We start from the raw sequence: 26515 nt of genomic DNA on the forward strand, positions 1-26515 counted from the left end.
TCTCTATCACTGTCTCTCCTTTATCATGACTCAGCAGCTCGTCCTCATCTACCTGCTTAGCTCTTCCATATAAGCCAGTCATGTGTCTGTGTCCCATTTAGGCTCAGAGTAATCTTGGCTACTTGCGTCCTTCACATATACACACATACAGTACAGCCAAACATGAACTATTTGACCCTATAAACATTACAAAATACTTGTATTCACAGAAGCCGACATCAGTGTTTACCAAGGGTACTTGAACCCCAAAGGTTACTGCTGTAGTTGTCAGGGCGTACACAGAAAAAATTAAGAGTACTCAACTAATGTGAAAAAAATCTTAATTTGACACAAAATACACAGACAGAGTCACTAACAGGTATTGCAGTCAAGAGTGCATGAAAGGTTTTAGCAGGTGAGCAGAAAAAAATAAATGTTAGTAGCCTACAGTTAAATATATATGCAAGGACTTAATGGTTGAATTAGCAAAAGTAATTGATTATCAGTTAAATTAGACCAATTAAATGTTTGAAAGCATTCCCTAAGAGCAAGTTGGTTGAAACAAACAATGGCCAAATGGTTGCAATAGTATTAGTCATGGATAAACAGTTAAAATAGCTTACTAAAACAAGTGGGAAAAACTGTACCATTGATAATATTGCTAATATTGTTAAAATTGTTAACCATTAAAAACAAAAACAAAAAAAAAGGTTGACATCGATAGCTAAAAGTAACATTAAAGTTGTAATAGCTAAAAGTAATTGATAAAAAGTGAAAATGCTTGCTACAAGTAATGGATAAAAAGTTGAAATAGAGAGCTAGAAGTAGTGAAAAAAGTTCAAATAGCTAGCTAAAAGTAATTGATAAAAAGTTAAAAAAGCTAGCTAAAAATAATGGATGAAACGTTGAAATAGCCAGCTTGCGTATCGATAAAAGTTGAAAAGGCTAGCTAAAACAAATGGAAAAGAATTAAATTAGCTAGCTTCCTAAAAGTAATGATAAAAGTTGAGAAAGCTAGCGAAAAGCAATGAATAAAAAGTTGAAATAACTAGCTTGCTTAAAGTATTGATAACAGTTGAAAAAGCTAGCTAAAAGTAATGGACAAAAAATCGAATAAGCTAGCTTGCTTAAAATATTGATTATAGTAGGGAAAAGCTAGCTAAAAGTAATGGATAAAAAGTAAAAATAGCTAGCTTGCTTAAAGTATTGATAACAGATAAAAAGTTGCAATAATAAGCTGAAAGTAATGAATAAACAGTTGAAATAGCTAGCTTGAAGTAATTTATAAATGGTTAAAATAGGTGTAGAATTATGGGGATTTATTCATAACCTATTTCAAAAGTGCAAGAGAATGGAAAATTCTTGATGTCAAAGCTCCAGTGACTTGTGACTTTTTGTATGCTGAACAACTTTTTTGTCAGACCAATGAAACACCAAGAAAGTTACAATTTACTGACCCACATAGATACCTTTGTCCTTGCATTGCATCACTGTAGGTAAATACTCATTTATGTCTTTATGACTGTTGGTCAATCACATGTTCAAGTCTTTGTTAAACATGCCAGTTTCCCGGTTTAGAAACACATTCCGGTCAGACTCGAGAGCGGAAGTTTACTGGTTCAAACTGCACTCTACAATACTTTCTTTAAGAACAGCTAGCAGCCCTTCAGATCACCTGAGGTTCTCTGATTTTAAATGTGCCAAGCTGGTCTGAAACAATAACCTCACAGTAGTTATGAAATGAAATTTAACCTGTACATGCACAAGGCATTGTTGGCTGAAGAATAGTTGTTTTATGGGAAAATCCCAAAACAACAGCCCCCCACCTCCCTGGTCTACGGTCCCTGAGCTGTGAAAGTCTATTATGTCTATGAATATAAAGAGGTGTGTTGCTACAAATAGCCCAGGCCTACGTAACTGCTCAGGTTGACCTTGCATTTCTGTAAAGAATGTATTACCTCCATTATGTGCTGTGGAGTGAAAACTCATCCCTCTGTCTTTGTGCAGAGGCCATTGATGGGGAGATTTTTCACTGAATGGAGAGGATAAGTCGCTGGGCATGCCTTGAATGGAGCAGAGAAGATTAAATAGACCATGTGTTATCCCTGATTACACTGGCACTGAAATGAAAGCCCTTTTACGTGATCCTCGGCACAGATCCATTGTCATTTAGAAAATTGTCTAGCTGTGCGAGTTACACTAATGTTTTGTCCTGTGTCACTTTACACTGGCAGGTTATCGATTTACAGTATCTCTTTTTCCAATTATTTAATGTAAGTTTACTAGTATTACACAGTTACAACTGAATAGATGACAAACCTTTCCTTTAAAAAGTAACGCACCTGTTATAAACCACTGAAATGGAGAAAAAGGATGAGATTTGAGACAAAAAGGTAGGTATAATGTTTAGCAGGTAGAAGTTAGCAATATAGTTCTCTAAGGTTCACTTCTATGTGGATGATACTCAACATGTTGGTGTTAATCCATTACTCATGCAGAGCTCTCACACTTATACATTTCAGGGGCGAGACAAACTCAAAGGCAGATTTGCCTGGGTCAACAAGATATAAAGCAATGATCCTTACATGTGCGATAAAAGCATTCCAACTTCTGAGAAATTGTGCGCCTATACCAGAGTTTATGAATAAAATTCATAAACATACAAAGACAGGTGTAAATGTAAGATAGTGAAGGAAAAAAAACACCCGACACAAATGAAGTTTCTGATGATTGTAGTCGGAGGCAGAGCTGGGGACCAGCACACACAGTTGCACTTGTTGCTAACTAGCTTACAGCTAACACCTAAGTAGTTGCTGCATTTGCTGTTTTGGGAAAAATAACAGACTGCACTTTTTTTTCTCCGAATAAATTGACTGAGATTGTAGGAATTATAGACCCAAAGTTGACACCTGTGCTGTGGATGTGGCTCAGGAAATAGACCTTAGTGTCCATGAATTAGAAGAATGGTAGTTTGATTTGTGGCTCCTTCAGTCCAACGTTGAAGTGTCTTTTGGCAAGGTTAGCAGTCTCTGCTACTAGTGAACAGGGTCAGTGTGGCAGGTAGTGTAAAATACTTAGAGTTGTTTGTAGACTAGAAAAGCTCTTTTCAAGTGTTGTCCATTAACCATGAAACCCGACTCTTGCTTTACCCTCAGTACACAGTTAGAACCAGAGTGTAACTTCTAATGCAGACTGAACAGTATACAACAAATAAACACATCATTAAAACAGTTGTTAGGGGAAATGGTGTGCCCTTTGTTGAAATTGCTGTCTCTATAGACGACAGTGTGCAGATATGGTCAGGAAAAAAAAGGAGTATACTGAGGGACAGAGGGACGTGACAGAAGTCCCTTTCTGGATTTCACCAGAATGTTGCGGTTTACCCTGCAGGAAGCTGAGGACGCCCCCGCTAGGAAGAATTTCACATGAAAAATAGCTCATTCAAGTAACAGAGTAGAGTGGAGGACTGGTGCAATGGAAAGAGAAAATTCTCTCAATAGTCATTAAGTGACGACTAGCTAACCTTTAAGGCTCACGTGGCCTTGATTGCTTGGTCATGTCGATTTGTCCTGTACAAGAATATGAAGATCAGACCCTACCTTTCAGAGCATGCAACACAACTGCTGCTACAGGCTCTCGTGATTTCATGCATTGATTACTGCAACTCCTTACTGGCAGGCCTTCCTGCATGCACATTCAAACCTCTGCAGATGATCCAGAACGCAGCAGCGCGACTGGTCTTCAATCAACCCCAAAACGGCACGTTACTCCACTGCTCATATCCCTCCACTGGCTCCCAGTCGCTGCTCGCATCAAATTCAAACCACTGTTGCTCGCTTACTAAACAGCAACAAAAACGTCTCCTGTCTACCTGAACGCCCTCATCCAGGTCTACACTCCGTCCTGCCCACTACGCTCTGCCAATGAACGAAGCTGGAACGAGCTACCAAACTCCATTCGGTCTGCAGAGTCCCTTTCACCTTTAAGAAGAAGCTAAAGACCCAGCTCTTCATGAACACCTCTGACCTTAATGATATTGATGCTATTGATGATGAGGATGTAGTTTATGCTGAAAAGCGCCCTATACACTGCCTGTTAGCACCAATGTCCAATTGCACTTGAAGCTGTTTGTTGGCACTTTTTTCCCTTCTGTCTTGATCGTTGCTTGTGTTGTATTAACTCTCAGATGTACGTCGCTTTGGACAAAAGCGTCTGCTAAATGAAAGTGTAACATTGTAACATTTTAAGTAAATATAACCAGTAGCTAGTAATTGATTGCCTTTTATGATTAGCTGCCTCATCATCTCTGCCGGTTTGGGATCCTAAGACTTGCAGTACGCTTTGTTGCCTCAAGGCACAAAGCTGCAGAGACAGCTGCTGATGTTGACATGCTAAAAACACAATCACAGTACAACAGATTTTTTTTTTTACAGTGCGTGAGACCTCTCATTGTCTGCATGTCAATATCCAGGTCTTGAACCTGCTTCTGAGTAGGACTGTTGTGATCACTACTTAATCTCATCTAAAGCAGACAGGTCAGATTTAAGTGGCAACTGTCTTGGCAGTCATCACATTAACATCATTCCCTTTGGGCCCAAATAGATACTTGATTAATCACTTGATTAAAAAGAAGCTAAATCTCCAAAGAAGAAAAGAAGAGCTGTTGCCATCTTAGCACTCTTGACGTTATTAGACAACGGCGGCTTACTTCTTATATCAGTGTCCTGACTCTTCTAATTCCACGCCAAGTTAATGGGTTAGAGATGGCTGACTAATAGGATAGTCCCGGGCTGCAGACACGCCAGCATGAGAAGACAGAGGAGAGGAGGAGATGAGAGAGGAGACAAAGAGAGGACAGAGAAATGAGGAAGGAGAAAGAGAGGATGATTGAAGAAAAATGGGCAAGGCAAGAAAAGAAGGGCGGAGAGAGGAGGTGAGAAAAGTCACGTCCACTTGAACATGACCCCCCTTCTTCTGCCCCGTCTCCATCTCTCTTTCCTAATCCCTCTCTATTACTTTTCCCCCTCTACATGAATAATCGAGAGGGTGATGTGCGGAAGGTCACGTAGTCTCAGCAAGACAGAAAAAGAAACATCCAAGGTGGAGTAATATGGGTGAGGAGGGAAGTTAAAGCAGAAGTGGAGATGATGTTATTTGAAGCACATTTCAGGTAAATAAGCCAGGGACTTTTTGAGCCGCTGTTTTCCATGCGTCATGTCGATTTGAATATTATTCAAAATAAAAGTTTGGACCTTGTATCGGAGTCTGCCTGCTTCTAATCAGCTTTAAAACATTGTTAGTTGAATGTTTTGCCACTTTGGGAATATAATAAGCTTTAAACACAACATTCACATATTATTGTCTTTCACTTTATTTATGTTAAATGTTTAAGCAAAAAATTTTCACATACTGCAGTCATGGAGAAACATTTACATCCATTTTAAGTTTGCACTGCAGAGTAGAGTTTGTTAATTAGAGCTTTTACAGTGGAAACATTTCCCTCATCTGGAGTTATAAGACTGAACTGAAACCGTAACGAAAGACACTACAGTACTTGGAAGGCTGTGGGACACTGTTGTCATGGTGAAAACATTTTGTGATTTTTTATATTGAGCAATAACATGACATGGGATGGAAACTGGATGTCACAGGAACAGTAAATGATCCATCTGGTGCATTTTAACTTGACAGGGGAAGTGACAAGTGCTTCCTCTTTGAAGAGCGTCTATAAGGCAATGATTGGTTGCTTTGGTGTTTCAACATCAGTGTGCAGTGCGGTACAGGTTTTGGTCAGCGTCTGCTGCCGCATCCTCATGACCTGAAATTGGCCCAGAAAGAGCTCTAACAGTAAATGTCAGCGAACAAATGCCAGAGCGCCTGATGCTTGCTTATGGATGTTTTGGTATGAATGTGCAGAGAGATTTAACTCAAACAATGACATTATTTCTGCGTCAGGGAATGTTTGCATAGTTAAAGGTACATTCGGGGGCCATTGAATATTTGACCTTTGACCTTACAGCCCAGCATCAAACCCCTCCATGCCACACACTGCATGCGTTCCCCTTGAACCCCCTCACTGATTACATAAATATGTTCCAAAATTATATAAAACAGAATTCTGGAAAAGTACCACCTCAGAAAAAAGGAGCATTGGACCGTCTAGACTGTGAGTTATGGCGTGTAAACTAAATATGGGCGCTAATATGTGTTTGCACAGGTCTGTCTGTGTGCTCAGTGAGAGGAAAAACATTGGAATGAACTGAATTTGCCTCTGCTGGTGATCCAGACGGACATTTCCTCAGTGCACCAAGAGTTCATTGAATCGGAGTGGCCTCAAGCTATTGTGTCTTTATCTGTGTGTGTGTGTGTGTGTGTGTGTGTGTGTTGAATTCCAGCAGCGAAGTGCAGGAGGAGGCCAAGTCCATGGATTACATGACATGCAGGTTCAGAACTGGAGAGAGTAAAATTTTCCCAACAAAATATAACACACACTTAAAAAATAAAAATAGTTAAAATGTTAAGAAACCAATCAAAACGTGTAAATATTTAAGTGTAAATGTAAAATTGTTTTTTTATTTTATTTTTAATATTTGTTTCAAAATTGTTACATCTTTTTGATTTTTGTTGTGCTATAGCGTTACTGCTTTTACCCTGGAAATTTCCTGGATAAGGACAAACAATCTTATCTTTTCTTATCAAAGGACAAACTTTCACTTTCACCGGCTAAGAAATCAATCGAAAATATAATTTTTTTTTAATTTTCCAAAATTTAAATATATATGTAATTTAGCAGTATCGAATATATATGTAACATATACAATATCAATATTTTTTAAAGCATATTGGCTCCCTTTTTCCTGTCAGTTAGTACGAGGATGATTTTGGTTTCATTTGCAATGACACCTCATAATCACAGTCATTCAAATTTTACATTTTCTGTCACCAGAGCTGCAAAATCTTCCCTCTTACCCAACCTATAAATACAGAGGAGGGTAAAGAGCAGCCTGGGGTTTTCTGAAATCCGGCAATGAGCTGGCTTATGTCACAGATCCAAAGCACCCATGGTGCCAAATGTGCCACCCGGTTGGCACTGAGTTTTCTGTGTATCAACAAATGCTGGCTGTTTACACTTGAGGCTTTTAGTTAATGATCTTATGCAACTGTTTAGCACCAGCAGGTTCAAGCTGTGATTGTCTCAGTCGGTCATTTGACTCTGACTTTGCTGGTAGGGCATGCACTGTTGCAGTGTATTGCAACAGCTAAATGTTGGACAGACATATCATGTGTTCCTCTATACTGTCTGTCTTAATGTTACATCATTTTAACAAGTTAACAAAGCTATCAACCATTAAGTACATTCATTTACATAAAATGAAAAAGAGTTTAAATGTTAACAAACATTAACTAATATATGTGGATATCTACATCAATTTTAGATAAAGTTTGCACTGATCCTTGTACAACTTGCAGCAGTGTTAGGTGATAGTATTTGGTTTCAATCATTACTTTAAGTTAGCTGTTGGTAACCTGGTAACAGGTATCCATCACTTTCAGCTTCAAAATGTATCCATTTTAGTTGTAGCTAACTAGTGATACAGAAAACCCTACAAATTACTTGTAGCTAACTATTTCAAATTTGTTTAAAAGTTCATCTTACCTAGCTATTACATCTATTCGTCAGTTTTTAGCTAACGTTCTCAACATTATTTATGGATTACTTTGGCTGGCTATGTTAAACATTTTCGATTGAACATTTTGCTAACTACTTCAACCACGAATCCATTCTAATTATCTCAAAACTGCATATTAACTACTTTTAGCTAGCCATAATACTGATAACCATTATCCTTTTTTTTTGGGCTAACATTGTTTACAACATACTTTAGCTAACTATCTGAAACATTTTCGATTTAACTTTTCAACAGTGTATATTTGTTACATTTTGACTTAAACCAAGAATCCATTCTTAGCTAACTATCTGAAAACTGTTTAATAGCTACTTTTAGCTAGCTATTAAAACTATTAAACTATTTTTAGCTAACTTTTTCAGAATCACTTTAGCTAAGTACCTTTAAACATTTTCGATTTAACATTGTGTATGAATTACAAAATCCAACTAGTTTAACCATTAATCTATTTTTAGATGACTATCTCCAAAGTCTGTATTAACTAGCCTATTTTTAGCAAGCTATTATACTGGTAACCATTAAGCCTTTTTTTGCTATAACAACGTTTATACATCACTTTAGCTAACTACGTCAAACATTTTGATTGAACTTTTCAGCATTGTATATTAGTTACATTTTGCTTAGCTACAACTTTAACCAAGAATCAATTCTTAGCTTGCTTTCTGAAAACTAATAACTAAAATTACAACATTTTTAGCTAACTTTTTCAGAATTGTTTAGAAATCACTTTAGCTAATTATCACAAACATTTTCCATTTAACTTTTTAACATTGTATAAAATTAAATTTTGGAAACTAGTTTAACAATTAATTTATTTTTAGCTAGCTATCTCAAAACTGTTTCCTCACTACTTTTAGCTAACTATTATAACCATTAAGATTTTTTTGCTACTTTTTTAACATTGTTTTTTACATACATTAAACACATTTATCCATTTTCAGCTAACTTTTGCAGAATTCTTTGTAAATAAATCTTTGCTTACTATTACACAAGTGGTCAGTTACTTTTAGCAAACTATTTGAACTTCTGCCCACTTGCTAACTACATTGCTGCCATTCTTTATGGTTATTTTTTGAAGTAGTTGTGCTTCTCCACAGTAGTATATAGTATCCCTTGTGTACATGCACCCCGGGTTAAGTATCACTGTTGCTTTTTATAATTTCACTACGACCTTTGACAAGAAGTCACATCATCAGGGACACAATAAACACTTTAAATATTAGGCACACAGTATTATTATTCAATATAGGAGAGTGACTTTGAAATGTCAATTACAGAAATGTACAAGAGGGAGAAAATTCAGGGGGATTCACAGGAGGTACTAGGTTTAGTTCAAAATCAATCAGGCCAAAGGATGGTTCCTTAAGAATTATGGAGGAGTCAGTTAAAGTTCTCATAACAGAGCTATGAATTTTAGGCGTGCGGATCAGAAATGCTTAACTGTCATTTTCGTTTGCTTGTCCCGAACACTCCGTGATTAGTGAAGACATGTCTGACGCCACAATACATGATACACAGCTTGACCCCCAGGTCTGACTGCGTCAGAGCTACAAATCCGCAAATCTATCTGAGTCATTGCAAAAGAGCTGCATTGTTCTGTATTACAATACATCATGAATTTTAAGGAAGTACTTCATCTGAAACTATGAGAAACACAAAGGTCACACTGTACAAAAAATCGGGTTCCTTTGATGCTGAAATAACTGATGATTCTGATTGTACAATTTCTTTTGCAACAGGTTGACAGAGGTGTGTTGAGGAGCTGAGTTCCCAGTGTTGCTGAAAGTCACTTCTGCAAATGTAAACTCTTTAGAAATCTCAGTTTGTGCTCAGCGTGACCTTGGTGAGAGTTTACAGCTCATCTCATCACTTCTGTTTTCCTGAGAAAAAAATCCAATATCCAGTACCCAATTTCCGTGGTTTAGGTTTCAGTTGGAGAACGTCGTCATCGAAGGGTTGAAATGGGTTGGGTGTTTTTGGGCTAAACTGTTTAAAATGTACTTTAATTTGTTCATGTAATGTATTATGGATGTATTTGGCTGATGACATTCAACAATGTACTTATGTAACCTACAAAGCTTCAGCTTTTACGGACTTTTAGGCAGATTGGTGTGAGTGAATGATGATATAATCAGAACCCTGCGTCAAATGTGTACATATACACCAAAGTAAAAGCGATCCGTAGCCGCAGGTCCGTCTCTGGATTCGTTAAGCTTTTGATCAATGACAGACTCCTTCAGCGTCATCGCAGGTCCATCATTCCAGGAAACTTTTAACCTCTCTGACCCGCTGTCCTCTCACTTGTAGGACAGCTCTAATGGTCTTAACCAGGATCCTTTCCAAACCTGCTTTTTGGGGGGTTCATTAACAATGCAACTCAGCAGCACTTGACAACGAATCATATAAATGTCTTTTGTCATAAAGCACTCTTAATGGATAAATTGATGCACTTTTTTCATTTAAATCCTTGGACAACAGTGATTCCTCCAGAATCCAATTAATCAACTAATTAATTTGGTGATCTAAACATGTCGTTATTTATAACGCAGTTGTGCCTCAAGCCAATGTGGACACTCAGAGTGAAATATCAAGCCTAAAGCTGCTTCCTAAAAAACTTCCGACAGACAGATCACCCTGTATTGTTGCACGAGGTTTGTCTACGTGTGGGGGTCTCTGACTCTGCACTTCACATCTCCTTAATCCATGTCATATCGTGACAGCACGGTATCTGCTCTTAGCTGCTGTTTATCCTCTCAGGATGCATGTTTATCCTCTCAGGATGCATGGCCCACTAACATAACCCTGATCTCTATATGAGGCATTAAGTACAACAAATAGAACATGCAGCACAGGGATCATATAAATCTGACATTAGGCTTGATCCTTTATGCTGCAGTCACCTCCTAAAAGTTGTTTAGTGCCATAATAGTGCATAGCAAAGACTTTTAAAGGGATACATGGTAAATGGAGTGTACTTATGTAGCGCTTCTCTAGTCTTTGCGACCAGTCAAAGCTGCTTTTACACTACATATCACATTCACCCATTCACACAGTGATGGCAGAGGCTGCTATGTAAAGTGCCCAACTGTCAATCAGTTATCACATTCATACCCGTTAGCTATGCCACCGGGAGCAATTTGGGGTTCAGTGTCTTGCCCAAGGACAGTAGCATGGGGGAGCTGTGGATCGAACCTCTGACCTTCCGATTGAAAGCTGAACCACGAGAAACGTGCACCTTCACCTTTAAAAAAAAAAAAAAAAAAAAAATGCAGTTTCACTTTCAAAAGGCAAGACTTATGCAACAATGACTCAGTGGATATCTACTATATAAACTGTATATTCTTATATTTTCATGCAATTGGCAGATATATCAAATCTAGAAAAGATCAAATTACAGGTAGCATAATTAGTTGTCAAATTTGACTGTTTTTGTTCTTTTTTTGTTTTTACAAATAATTTCTTATAAGGACAAAATCTAATCGAACTCTCTGTAAGCGTATACTCTAGTGACAGACTGATTAATCGGTCGGCCGATTAATGACATTTTGGCTGTGGTCACAAGGCCGATTAAACAAAATATATCTGCACACATAGGCAGCCTTGTCTGTGTGGCTGGCTTGAAGCATGCGCTTCCTGGAGTCTGCTGTAGGTACTTTCTCTTCACAGTTTACACTCACTTCCCATAACAGACCTGCCAGATGTCACATGCTTTCATCACCCATATGACAATAATGTTGTTTATTTATTTTTTATGTAAGTTCACAAATTTCCCTTCTCTCTGAAGTGCACTTAAACTTTGTTTTTCCTTCACATATATTAATTTACTTTTTACAAAGTTAAGATTTTTGATTACTAGTGGACATTTATTAAGTAGATATGTTTTATCTAAAATAAGTGTACTGCAGACAGAATGTAGATCTACTTGCAGATAGTGCAGACAACAGTGTTAAATAAATGTTCATTCAAGTTCAGCAATTTTGTGTCTCATTTTTTCTTATTGTTAAATTGTTGTATTTTATCAAATGCAAAAATAAGCAACAACATGATATCGGCCTCATATATTGGCCATCAGCCTCCCTGCTCTTTAAATATCGGTATCGGCATCGGCATCGGCCATTGAAAAACCCATATCAGTCGACCACTATACTAGTACTCTGACTGAATCTGTGTCCTGCCCACAGCAGCATTCGTCTGGTAACCATGACTTTGGAGTGCAGTTCTAAGGACGAGTTCTAGCATCACCAGTCAGAGGAAACACCTTTGCTGTCGCCACTGATGAGGGTGTAACCTGTGAAACAACATTATTGAGAGTTTCATCATAATAGGAGAGTAAATGTCAGATCTGGTTGACTGATAATTTGATTGAATTAACTTGTTGCTCACCCTGCAAAAATGTGGTTTCAGTTGAGTTTATTTTTGGTTCTTGAATCTCTAAATGGTCCTTACAAAGGGATAAGCAATGGTAAAAACGATATGTGTGTTTTGTAGCAACAAACAGAAAGGTTAAATTAAAAAAAGACATGTAGATGTTAATAGTAAGATAGCCAGGAAGATGTTTTTGCCCATATATCCATTTTGATTAAAGACAACATGTATGAACCTGTTCTCTGTTTGTAGACAGGACAGGCTGAGTGGGTTTACGAGCCTGTTTCACACAACACCTATAATGTTTAATATACGCGACAGTGTTTAGTATAGCACTTTTGCAGGACTATAATTCGTATGCCATTATCAAAAACTACCCAGTTGTAAAAAAACACATCAAACAGGTGTGTGCAGACACAGAAAACATGTGTACAGTATTTGTTAACACCATGTCTACAAAGCTCAGTGTGGTAATATTAGTGTATAATGATATAAATAGCACTGCATATGACTGATATTGACATTAATGCTAAGATTCCCTCTTATGGTGAAGATGGTCTCTATCCTGTTGCCTCATTCACAATGCATTGTTTGTGTTTTTTTAACATTACATAACTGTCTGTGGGTGGCAGTGATGAAGATGAACCAGCTCCTGCAGGCTGTCATTTACTTTAACAGTCATCTTCATTATGAGGTTCTTGGTAGTAAGTCTGATGTGTGGGATGATTGCAGGTTGGTGTGTGTGATAAACACATGAGAGTTTGATGACTGAAGATATTGATGAGTCAAATATCTGGATATCTAATATGAAAACCAGAAGTCCATCAGCTTCCCTTCTCAATTCGAAAACTTTGATTTCAGCTTCTGCTTTTTTATTTCTTGCCAGTGAAGTAAAGCTGTTCACTCACTGGTCAAAAACCCCACAAACACCCGCTAACTTTATTGCTTAATGGGAGAGGCTACAATCGGCATTCAGACCCGGGTCAAATGACTCTGCGGTCCACCCAGGTAATTATCGCCTCGGCTCCGATCGGCATTGATGGGAACACAAAGCCCGTGTCAACACGTTAATCTCCGCCCCCTATCCGGCGAGATGCTATGCTCTGTAGGTAACTTCTGCGACTCCTTGTCATTTCAGCTATAAATTCCGCCCGTCTCTGTCTGAGCAGCGCTTGAACACTGTTCCAGATATGTCGCGCTGAGTTAAATAAACAGACCTAACTATTGAATATCTACACTGTTTACTAACCCTGCGCGCGTGTTTGTGACGTCAGACGGTGACGCAGCAGAAAAGAGACTGAAAGGAGTATACTTCACTGGCAATGGGAACAGAGACAATTGGCATCTATAAGCAGGTCTTCCCGGGTCTAAAAAACCTGCGTCAACACGCTAAATTTAAGTGGGAAAGAGGTATAAGTAAACCGAGACACTGCATCCATGCTAACGCCAGGGCTTTTCACAAGCTAATATTTCACCTTTGGCTCTTTAAAAGAAATGGATGAGATGTTGGGAGATAATTTTTCTCCCAAGAGAAGCACAAGTACACAGAAGAACAGCTTGTTAGGCTTTTTCAAAAGGTAAAAGCTGCACTTCCTTAGTGCAAACATTTTAAGCAACATTTTGTGGTTTTTACAGATGTTTTTTAATAAGTGAGCTTAATAGATGCAGGCCTTTTAATTTTGTCACCTTTTGAAAGAGCCAAGCCAGTTGTTTCACCTTGTTTTCACTTTGTGCAAAGCTAAGCTTGCACAAAGAATTAGCATTCAGAATTAGAAGTGGCATAAATCTTTTCATCTAAAAAGTCAACTGAACTGAACTGAACTACTCCTTTCCTGACACGGCGTCTGAATGAATTGTGTTCTTGTAATTAAATGTCACAATAAAAGTGTTTAAAATAAACTCTTGCTAAAGTTTACGAGTCCAATTTGTGACACTCAATCTCCCAGGTCCCATAGTTAACTATAAATAGTTTCCCGCCTCGGAAAAGGAACTGACACTTTCCTCTTAATTCAAGGGAAGGTGTTTGTAAAGAACTGTAATTTGGTACTGATAACAGGGTAAATAGAGACGGTGTTAGCGCACGTCATATTTAATTGTTAGTACCAAGTGAGGTAACAGTGTTAAAATCATCAGTAAAAACAACTCTATATTCAAGGCTAAAAATATGTAGAATAAAGTTTCAACTAATAAATGAATAATAATTTAATTTTCTTAACTTTAACTTCCTCTGAATATGATTGACTGCTGCATCATTGTTGTCCCTCATATGAGTACAGCAGTAGGCTGTTGCTTTTAAGACCAGATACAGAATAACAAACTACACAACTAGTGACATTTGTATTGAAATTTAATGTTTGGAGACATAATTGTTACATAATGTTTTTGTTGTAGGACAGTGACTTCTCAGCTGGATGTTCTATGACGCAGCACAATGCAGATGGATAGATAAAAAGTACATTCAACCTGTCGCTCGGTTACATCAGATAACCACAGGATGTACTGCACCAGGAAATACACTAAAGATCATAGTACGCATGTTACTCAAGTGTGTGGGGTATGTGTGCGTCTAGAGGAGCGGTCTTGGTTAATCTGTCTCTAACCGTCTGGAGGCCCGTTTGTATTGGGATCAGTGTGTCCTGTTCAATTCATAATGCCGTCTAATCTGAACTGAAAGCCTGCCTTCATTTCACTGAGCCCTGTGCTGTAAATACATGCTGAAGATTAAAATCAAATAACACTAGAAAAAAAAAAACCCACTATACACAGATACACAGGAAACATGATGTAAGGATTCCCTGTATGAATCACTTTCACCGACCAAAGGCATCAGTGAGTCAGACACTCATGTGACAGGAAGCGACATCAGGTGCTCTCCAGCTTTGAGTGAAAAGATATGAAAGGAATGCGCGCCCTCTTCAGGAAGGAGGGTATAAGAACAGATGTCACACACAAATCAAAACCATATGTTAGAGTTTATTTAATTTAAAAATCTATTTTTGCTGATGTTTAATCTACTGCAGCTTTTTCTAATTATTGAGAAGTGGTTGATCTTGGGACTTTTACAAGTTTGTTTTAAAGTTACAGCATGATGTCAGACTGTTCAATTTGTGTTGCAATTATAATACCAGGATGGTGTGGAATTACTAAACACATACCAGCTGGACTGACGGATCACTGGCAATGCTTGGTTAAGCTAAGTGAGTAAAATCTATTTATAAAGCCCTGTTACGGATCTCAAAGTGCTTTTCAAGAATATTCTACAAATCAAAAAATAAAAGCATTAAAGATAAAGGGACCACCTAAAACTGAAGACAAAAACACACAATACATACTGATTATATACTTAAATGCAGACCTGGAGCAGATATGTCTTAAGTTATAAGGGAGTTTTGAGTCCACAGAGTCAGCAGACAGTAATGATGCAGGCAGAGCATTACATAGTTGGGGTGCTACGATCTCATAAGTTTGATCACCATGGGTCTTAAGGCATGTTTGTAGCCCAGATAGCAATTTTAGCAAACCTGAGCTAAGGAGGTGAGTTGATGGGTAAGGGTGAATTAGTTCTGCAATTGCATTGTAACTGGATTGCACAGGGGTAATGTGAGACCTCCTGTTTCATGAAACGAGCAGTCTTCTGGTTGCACTCTGGATTAACTGCTATCAATTTAGAGCATACATGCTAGGAGAAGGTAAAGGTGTGTTACAGTAGTCAGAGAGAGATTAGATAAATGTATGAACTAGCATCTCAAGGTAAGCAGTAGAAAATGGCATAGCAAGGGCCCCAGAACAGAGCCCTGTGGGACACCACAAGACAGTTGTAAGGAATCTAACACAAAATCCTGTATAGACTTAAACTTCAGTTAGTGACGTAAGAAGAAACCAGTCCAATGATATGCCTGATATGCCCATCCAATCATTCAGCCTCTTAATCAAGATGATGGTCTACGATGTCAGAAATCAAGTCAAGGAGCACCAAAAACAGAACAATCACCGCATTAGAGGACTTCAATCAATTCGATCAATGTGACTTCAATCACTCATTGAAGGCACATTTTTTTTGATTAATTCTCTTACTGATTCTTAATTTGATAAAAACTAAAAACGAAGCACATCTGATAGAAACGACAGTGTCTTTGTATGACTTGAAATGTGAGGTAAAAAGTCAAGTAAACAGCCTGATCTTGAAATGACCTCCTGCAGTTTCCGTGGCAGCATATGACCCCAGCACCGAGGTGACTGTGGTGTACCTCTGCCGCAGACGGCAATATAAACAGGAAATGTACTAACTAATGGGATTATGAGTCAGCTCTTTGAAGGGGAGCAGTGAGCGAGGCAATGCAGTGCAATGTGTGTGTGTGTGTGTGTGTGTTGTTCATTAATCCATGTAAGGATGACTTTGGGTTTTTCAGTATGAGAGTATTGTGCTTGTGGTTTCGTTTTCAGCTTAGAGCTTAGAGAAATTATGTTTAACAATGAATATGTTTCCGCTTTCAAGCACCCACTGTTTTTATAAACTTGTAACTTGTTTGGGTTTTAAAACAAATTATATTTATTTCCATAATTTACCTGCCAATGACAGAAAACACCACTCCATATTTTGTATAATGGTTTTTATATCAGCAGTAACATTATGACCACGTTCCATATATTGTGTAGGTCCACCTTTTGCCACCAAAACAGCCCTGACCCGTTGAGACATGGACTCCACTAGACCTCTGAAGGTGTGCTGAGGTATCTGGCACCAGGTTGTTAGCAGCAGATCCTTTGAGCCCAGAAAGTTGCAAGTTGGGGCCTCCATGGATCCGACTTGTTTGTCCAGCACATCCCACAGATGCTTGATTGGATTGAGATCTGGGGAATTGGAGGTCAAGTCAACACCTTGAACTCACTGTGTTCCTCAAACCATTCCTGAACCATGTTTGCAGCGTGGCAGGGCGCATTATCCTGTCGAAAGAGACCATGGTGTTAGTGTCAAAGTAACATCCACATGAATGGCAGGACCTAAGGTTTCCCAGCAGAACATTGCCCAAAGTATTATACTGCCTCCGCCAGCTTGCCTTCTTCCCATAGTGCATCCTGTTGCCATGTCTTCCCCAGGTAAGTGACGCACATGCACCTGGCCATCCACATGATGTAAAAGACAACATGATTCATTAGACTCGGCCTTGTTCATCCATTGCTCCTTGATCCAGTTCTGGTGCTCTTGTGCCCATTGTAGACGACTTCGGCAGTGGACAGTGGTCAGCATGGGCACCCTGACCGGTCTGCGGCTGGGCAGCCCAACCTGCAACAAACTGCAATGCTCTGTGTGTTCTGACACCTTTCTATCAGCATTACCTTTTTCAGCAATTTGAGCTTCAGTAGCTCTTCTGTTGGATCAGACCACGCGGGCCAGCCTTCGCTCCCCACCCCACAAGAGCTGCAGTTTTGGAGATGCTCTGACCCAGACATCTAGCCATCACAATTTGGCCCTTGTCAAAGTCGCTCACATCCTTACGCTTGCCAACTTTTCCTGCTTCCGACACATCCACTTTGAGTACAAAATGTTCACCTGCTGCTTAACATATCCCACTGACAGGGGCCATTGTAACGAGATAATCAATGTTATTCACTTGACCTTTCAGTGGTCAGAATGTTATGGCTGATCGGAGTACATTTCTCCAGAAAACCTGCATAATAAAATATGAAAGATCATGAAAAGCTTTTAGTTGCCTCCATGTGACCTGCTAACACTTTTTTGCCTGAATTTCACTGGAGCTGCTGGGTATTGCTCATAAAGAGCACACTGTACATGAACTCACTGATCCCTCCCTGTTCTGTGAATCCATCCAACTTTACAGCAATTATGCCACCTGCTGGACAGAGAAGGTAATACTACTATATTGGACAGACAACCGCATAAGCTTTTTCAACTTTCTCACAGAAGACATTTTTTATATTTAAAGAGGAAGTAGGAGAAGTGCAGGTGTGAATAATATTAATATTTTTCAGTTCCAGAGTCCTTGTATTGTGGATGTTGTCTAAATGACATGGCATAGAACCTTGTTATTTCATGTTTTTTAATGTATAATAGTCACATATTCTGTGTTACGTTTGTATGTACGGCTGCTCATTGTTCGTCTGAAACTTTGTTAATGTGCTGCTGCCTGCCTCAGAGCCTTTTTCCTGGTTAAATAAAGGTTAAATAGAAAGTTAATGTGTAATTGGAGTAAGTTGATGTAACAATGAACCAACTGGCTTTTTGGAAAATCAAATACAAAGACCCCAAATTTATGTAATGTTGGTGGATATGAAGCACAAACATGTACATGAAATCGACAGGGAAAGCACCAACTCCCACTAACAAAATTAAACATAATGATGTCCAGTTCTGCTGTATTATTAGTACATTGTAATTGTTTTTGTAAACTTGAAACATGATTGGCTGGCAAAGTGGGAAAAGCACAAGTTTAAATATCATATCATTACTATTTTTCAGAGCTAGTATCATGCATGTTGGCTCAATTACATTGCTAACTGAATTGTAACAGTGTACATGTCTCTGCTGCTTTGGTTAAGTTAAAATATCTGCCAGGAAAAATTACTGCCATAAGTTATCACAGGAATAATAAATAAGGTAATATTAAAGTGATGGCAGTACAAATACTTTACTTTTGCTGTTGTGTATCACTTCAGTCTAATCACTCACATATTTGATAAAAGAGGTGTAAATAAACCGCTTCTGCCTCGGGGTGCGTACAATGATGTGTAACTAAACTGAATTAAGGCATTAAATCAAACCAAAAGGTTGATCAAATTATTGGCTACATGTGAAGAAAGTTTCAAAATGTCCAACATTCAATACGTGTCTTTTATTTATGCAAAACGTATATATTGATGGCTAAAACACTCGAAACCCACACATGCACAGGGAGAACATGCAAACTCCACACAGAAAGGCCCACTTCCTCCAAGCTGGGGTTTGAACCAGTGACCTTCTAGCTGTAAGGCAACAGCGCTAGCCAGTGCAGCCCTTATCATAAGTCATATTTCTATTATAATTTAAGTCAAAAATTCTCTTATTAGTCCTATCTCTGTTTATATCATAGTTGGTATTGTCTTCTGTCTGTCTGACACCGGTCAAGGGGTCAAGGGGTCGAGGCATAAGGCGGTAAACGTAGAGTTAAAGCTCCTGTGAGGAACTTTGGGTTTGTGTTGATTTTGGCGCCCCCTGTGGACACAGCCTTACCTCTTGTCTCTGATTTTGTCCTGTACATGCTGAAGTGGTGTTTTTAACAAAAATCTCATCCTGCTTTCTTTAACAGTCACATGTATCACTCACTTTAAAGTTTAGCTAAATGTAAACAAAGGCAGCGTGCAGTTAATCGCTTCGTCTGACACCTACCTCCCGCCAGCAATTTCAGGCATTAAAAATAACTGTATAGAAATAATCAATCTCGTCGCTGATGGTCTGGTTTGCTTTTGTAGCTCATATAGAGTCATTAGAATTAATTTCAGTCTGTTTCATAACCAGAGAAAAACTCCTCACAGGAGTTTTAAGTCATGTTCGAGTGTTTCTGCCTGCTGCCAGAAAGTTTTTCCTTGCATCTGTCGCCAAAAGCTTGCTCATGCTGGATGTCAGTATTTTAACCTTTGGAACTTTCTCTGAAAATTAGCACTGTATAAATAAAACTTGACTTGACCTTCACTTCGCAAAATCAAACCAGTCATGATCACTTCATTGTTGTTATACTGCTAATAGTATCCATCTGGGATAATAACAGTGTTGAAAAAACGCCTATGGGCATTCAAGTATGACAAGAATGAGTCATTACTACCGGTAAACACTAGATGGAGCCACAGGGTTGAAGATTTGAGATGAAGATAGACGTGTACATCATAATTACAGAACATGTCAATCACAAACTACAGAAGATGAAGACCTAGAAAACATCTCATCTTGACAGAGACAAGTTGCCACTAATAAACTGTAACTTAGCGAAATAACTTAGAAGCTGTCAGTTTTAGATTGTTCATGAGCAATGTGCCAAATAGTAATTAATAAATAAGTGTGGAGAATGAGATGAAGTCTGGTTTGTTGTCTAAACCGGGAAAAACAATTTAACTGTCAACTTCACGATGTTATCATGAACGCTCTGATGCCAAAAACACAAGGACCACTTAAGTTCCTGTAAGCAAACTGTAAATCATGGGCCGTGATTAGGGTTCGTTTCCAGAAGGACAGTAAGAGGGAACATTACAGGCTGTAGGGGAGTGGGTCAAAAACTGTGTTCTGCCTGTCAGCAGAATTAATGAGCTTTCTATTTCTGCTATCAGAGCCCATGAGGTCTAGGTTGGGAGAACAATGTCGAAAGACTTTGCAGGAACACTTATGAGCATATTATGTTTCATAATGATGTTTGGATATTCTTTATTTCTGTTTGTAGGGCAGGTGTGGTCAGTGTTGTGTTGGAAGCTGGCCTGTATATTTGTTTATAGAGTTACATGAGGACACTAGTTGTTTGTTCTGCAGGCAGTGTGTTCACACACAGGAAGCTGTACTTCTTTATTGTCACAGGTAATCAGTGATGATGGACTGTATTAAAGTATCATTATTAGGTATACTTGAGTATTTCCATTTAATTCTATTTTACACATCGACTCCTCTACGTTTATTGTATAACTTTATGTAGGCTATCTGTTTCCGGATTTAGATAAATAATATAAAACTTATCAACATAAAATTCAATTCAATTATGATGCAATGTTATCGGTTAACATCAATGATAAGTTCCGCCTTTACAAACTGCATTAAAAGGCGTATACGTTCATGCATCAATAATTAAAATGCCAACATTGAAATTGAGCACAACACAGTGAGCACTTTAAATTGTATGTTGGTATAAGTTAATACTCATATTTTACCTACGTAAAACATTACTTTTCCACCACAGGTAACAAGCCTGACTTCCAACCAGCAACATGACAAGTTACTATGACATGTCCACATGTGTGTGTTTATGTTTAAAGGTTTCCCCAGAACTATAGAGCAAGGCTTTGTTTCAATGAACATGTGCTGCTGGGAGATGAGGGGCCCCTTTCCTCCCAGACACTGATGGTTTAACCATAGGGGTGCAATGATCGTCGACAAAAATCAGTGACAAAATGAGTTGACAACTAATTTAGTATAAGTGAATAGGTTTACTTTCCGGATATGTTTATATTTAGTTATATGTTAGATTATATTTGAGATTAATATATTTGAGGTTATTATTTATTATTGCTGTTGGAATTCCTGGATGTATATATTGTTGTTCTGCGTTAGGGTTATTTTTACTGTGTATTTATTTTCTCCTGTGCTCTAGTTGCTTTGGTAACCTGCTGCTGTAACGCCCCAATTTCCCAGTTTGGGATCAATAAAGCTCGTCCGTCAATCTATTAATTGTCACATATAGCAAGTTACATCATCCCCTGTGCCAAATTGTTGAGGGGTGAGCCATCTTGCATCCTTACTATCTCTGTTGAGAGTTGCTTTATCTCTTTAAATAACATAACAAAGAGGACGGTCTAGACCTGCTCTTTCTGTAAAGTGTCTCAAGATAACTTTGGTTATGATTTGGTGCTATACAATTAAAATCTGATTGCTTGATTGATTGAGTTGCGCTGTAAAACTGTGACCGGGAAGCGTCACATAAACAAATATAAACATAACAAAATGTCAGCGACCGATGCAACAACAGTGCATCCTAAAACTCCTAAAGCCTGGGAGCATTTCATCCTCAACGCTGCAGAAAGAAAAGGATCGCCTGCAAGATTTGTGAAAGCGCACCTTGCTTATCACGGGAGCACGTCAGTAATGCGCGTGTATCTGAAGAGGACGCTGGATTCAATCATCGAGCCTTAATGTACACTCACTGTGGTAAGTGATAAACTTTCAGAAGGTCCCTTGAAGGCAAAATAAAATCAGCCTTCATCAATAGTTCAAAATGGACGGGAAATACTTTACTTGTTACATATGTAGGAGTAAGATAAAAAGATTCATACCAATCAAATTTAAAGATCTACTTCAAGTAGCCAGTTAACTTGACTTAGCATAAAGACTGGAAACAATGAACTGCTAGCACTGCTCTGTCCAAAGGTAACAAAACCCATCGAACATCAAGACTCCATGAAGTCACTGCACCTGCTCATGAGATACTCCTGTACATAATGTCGTGAAGCCTTTTTGATTTGTCATGTACAGGTGCTTGTTACAGGTGCATCTTATGTCCAGTCAGTGTTCTAAGCTATGCTAATGGGGGTGGGGGTGTTGACAATAGACCTATACCTAGAAACTAGATGAGACATGTCTAATGGGATGAACTCAGGCCTTGTACATGATAAAAATTTCAGCTTCTGTTTGTTTGGGGTCCAAAAGTTTTTCCTTGGAGAACAGGCTTTAGCCCACAGACCGCTTCTTTCCTTCCACTGAGCTGAAGCATTTCACCGGTGCAATATGGTGATACAAGCTGCAACCTGGGTAAACAGGGGAAACTTCACCAACCCAGATAAGAATTTGGGATTTTGTAAATGTCAAATAAAGAAAGTAAAGACATTTACAGTCAAATTTTACCAAAATACTCTAACTCTGTATGTATATTAGGGCTGGGCAATATGACATTATATTAAAACATGGTCAAATGTGTATTGTATGTGTTTTTCTATATCGTCTCCGTCATGATGTGACAAAGCCAGCAGCTGAAGTGCTTTACGACTATTTTTTACATCATCTTGACAACGCTTTACATTCTAATCCTTGCACGTGGGAGTGTACCTGGAGCGAAACACAGAGGGAGGCGCTGTTTATTAACATGGACATGCAGAAAAGGACTCAGCCAAAGTGAAAACACAAACTTTTTTTTGGCAAGAATTGAATTCACACAGGATTATCCAAAGATAAGCTTTAACAGGTGGTTGTTTCATATTGACTAATTATTTGTTAAATAGAAAACATGATATATCGTGATATATATCGTTATCGAGATATGAAAGATCCTATATTGCGATACAGGACTATGGCCAGATCACCCAGCCCTAATGTATATGTTCATAATGTACATTATAACGATATTGTTACCATACCATACTGTACACTATATTATACTACACTATACTATATTATACTATAATTGCAATTTTTACCATTATATGACTTAAGCACTTTTATACTGCCCCTTATATTGTACCATATCATAAACCTCAGACGTCATACCATACTGTATCATCTCATCCTGCATACCATGTCACTTCATCTTGTCTCTTACTCCTGCTTGTATAACCTTGTATTTTTTTTAATGATTCTTATTTTCATACTGTATTTACTTACTCGCTATTTTGTCTTTGTGCTGCTGCAACACTACACAGCAACAATTCCCCCCCTGGGGATCATCTTATTTTAACTGCAACACTTATACTGTGTCGTTTTCTTACAATGGTGCAGCATTTTGTTGAAGCCTTTTTTGCTATCTTCCCTTTATCCAGTTTCTCTCTTTCTTCTCATCTTAGGTTGTGGTTGTTGTTGTTGTTGTTGTTACTTTGGATGAGGACACAGTGTGAGAAACTATGAAGACAAATAAGCCTGAAGTGTGGAACTGTTGGAACCATGGTGTCTTACATTTTCTCTCCCAAATTTGGAACTAGATTTGGTTGGTGAAGCATTTGCAATAATCAGAAACATAGCCATTGTGGGTCCAAATAACCCCATAATTTCACACAATCTCTTCCCCCAAATGAGCAAGTCAGATCTACAGCGGTGTTGGAAATGACTGAAACCCCCAGGGAGGGTGTCAGGCCTGCTTTGAGTGAAGCGAAGCGTGACAGAGAAGAGTATTTCTCCTGATGTATGGCTGTACATGAGGTGGTAGAGCGAGCTTGTGCTGATGACAGATGTATTGCCTTTGGCTCTGAGCCCTCCTACAGCTTCCTACTATGCTCCTATTTGGTAGTAATCACTCAGAAATAGTTGAATGACTTCCAATAGAAATAGCTGAAGTACTTAATGTCTTCCCTTCTCTTCACATTGGTCCAAGTCAAAGGACAAGGACCCAAACAGAGTTGGGAAAATGAAGCACAATCTGTTTTATTCATTTAAGGGGACCAAAAAAAGATATTTTCCATAACAGGGCCTTTAGGATTATGCATCAGTAAATAAAGCTCATCAGGAATAGCAACAATGTGAGAAGTGAACATGGCAGAAGTCAAATAAAGTGAAAGCACGCTATAATTAGAACAAGGTCGTAGAAACTCGTCACCTTTTTGATTAGATTATGTTTCTTGCATCAGAAAGGTCGAAGGCTGTTGTGTTCACATGATGTGGACGGACGAGTCGTGCCGTTTCGTGTTAGCTGCTGTAACCGAATGGGATGGGACAACTGTTTACGCCTCAGCTGGAGTGCACTGGCTTTGACTATTTGTCTGCCGCTTGAGAAACACAAAGCTGATGCACCAAGAAGCGTTTTACGAGTTGCTTCGTCACATGGCTGCATGGTGCACTCATGACATCAAGTCATACTTAAACTCACTGAGGAAATTTAAAGGGAAAGCCCACTTAGCCAATCAAATTAAGCGATGTGCAGGTGAAGATGTTTAAGGTTTTATAGGGTTATATTTGACGGAATTTTTAGAAATGTGTTTTATAATTGAGCGACCAACAGTCGGGATTTATTAATAAACATATCACAGTCACTCGGAAACCCCCTAACAACAAAGGAGGTCTTTATAACTTTTACCCTACACCAAGAGTGTCTATCAAATGGTCCCATTGTAACATGTACTACACTTAAAAGCGCTTTAGAGGATCTTGTCATAAATAAATCAGACTAATTTATCAGCCATTTCCACCACAAAGCATCAACAGGCTTTAAAGAAACACTTTTTATGACCAAGTGAAACTTCAGTTATGTAACTGTGTGGTGCCCTTGCTCTGCACTTCTTGCAGCTTTTGTCTGAACAACATGACAAATGTTGGGGACGCCCAACAAGTCATTGCCACCAGGCCAAGGACGTGTGCAAACTTAGGGGCACATTAACTCCGATAACAGACTCTCCAGCCCTGATCTTGATGCTAAAATGACAAGGATGCAACTGTATATGAATGATATTAAACTGAACTGTTGTACGGTTTGCAGCCAAGTGATGAGAGTCAGCTCCTCTAAATCCGAGGCCATGGTCTTCTGCCGCAAAATGGTGGATTTCCCCCTCCGGGTGGGGAGTAAGTCTCTGCCTCGAGCGAAGGACTTTAAGTATCTCGAGTCTTGCTCATGAGTGAGGGTAAAATGGATTGTGAGATTGACAGGTGGATCGGTGCAACATCAGCAGTAATGCGGGCGTTGTACTCGGACCGTCATGGTGAAAAGGGAGCTGAGTCTGAAGGCAAAGCTTTCGATTTACTAGTCGGTCTGCGTTCCAGCCCTCACCTGTGATGATGTGGTCCTGCAGCATGGGCATCAACTTACCATTTAGAAAGTCAACATGGGTACTGGATGGTTCCATGGTACATCATATACTTTGGGCCTTATATGGTGCCCATCAATGGCCCTTCATCTTCCCATTTAGGCAAACCCTTGCGGGACATCCATAGAAGGTGAGCAAAACATTGGCTGGTCTACAGTCTAACTTTGAGAGCAGTTGATTTTATCACCTTGCCCAAATTTTCAATGCCTAACCTACCAACTGTTCCACTCCAGTCCAGTTGGTGGACTAAGTAATGCATCTTTAAGCTGGTTCACTATCCTCCAATAAAGAAACAAAATTCACTCCCCTTTATGTACGTTGGGAGAACCAAGCAGTAACAAGATGTAGAGACGTTCAAATGATGTATATTCAAAGTTTACTAATGTATATATGTAAATAGCCCTGTATGGGTATGTGTAAAATATTCTACTGTATGTACTCTGCTATGTCTTGAGGGGGTGTGGGAGTGGCCTAGGAAAGCCTTTGTATGTGTATGTGTGAGGGCATTTGTGTTGTCTTGCTTGATGTACTATATCATTTGTTTATTTGTGTTTAGGACCCCCTTGAAAATGAGATGGTTCATCTCAAGGGGTTTATGCTTCTAATAAACTGTTACACACTACGGCTTTTGGAATGCAACTGAGCCATGTGGTGCTGACATAGTTGAACCAAAGTTTGGAATTTATTAAGTAACACAATTAAACATGCTCTGACAGGAGAGCCACACAACGTTTGTTGGTGTTACTCTCATCTCTTTTGAAGGTACAGTACGTGTCAATTTAGTTGTTTTCCCATTTTTTGGCAATGGCAGCTTAAGTCCATAACATAAAAACATAGCAAAGCTAGCTAGTGTCATTAGCCCTTTTTACACTGCGGTTGGCAGCCTTTGCCATCTTACATTAGTCAAGCAACGTCGGTGTTAAGCCGCCCCAGTGTGTGTTTTTACAGAGCGTTCCGGCGTTGTGGAAACAAAGCGTGCGTGAGGAGTCAAACAACACGGCGCTGTTCCGCCG

This window comes from Semicossyphus pulcher, unplaced genomic scaffold (genome assembly GCF_022749685.1).
Source record: "Semicossyphus pulcher isolate SPU_LCO1_2020_fin unplaced genomic scaffold, fSemPul1.0.p SCAF_20, whole genome shotgun sequence".
NCBI classification, from domain to species: Eukaryota; Metazoa; Chordata; class Actinopteri; order Labriformes; family Labridae; genus Semicossyphus; species Semicossyphus pulcher.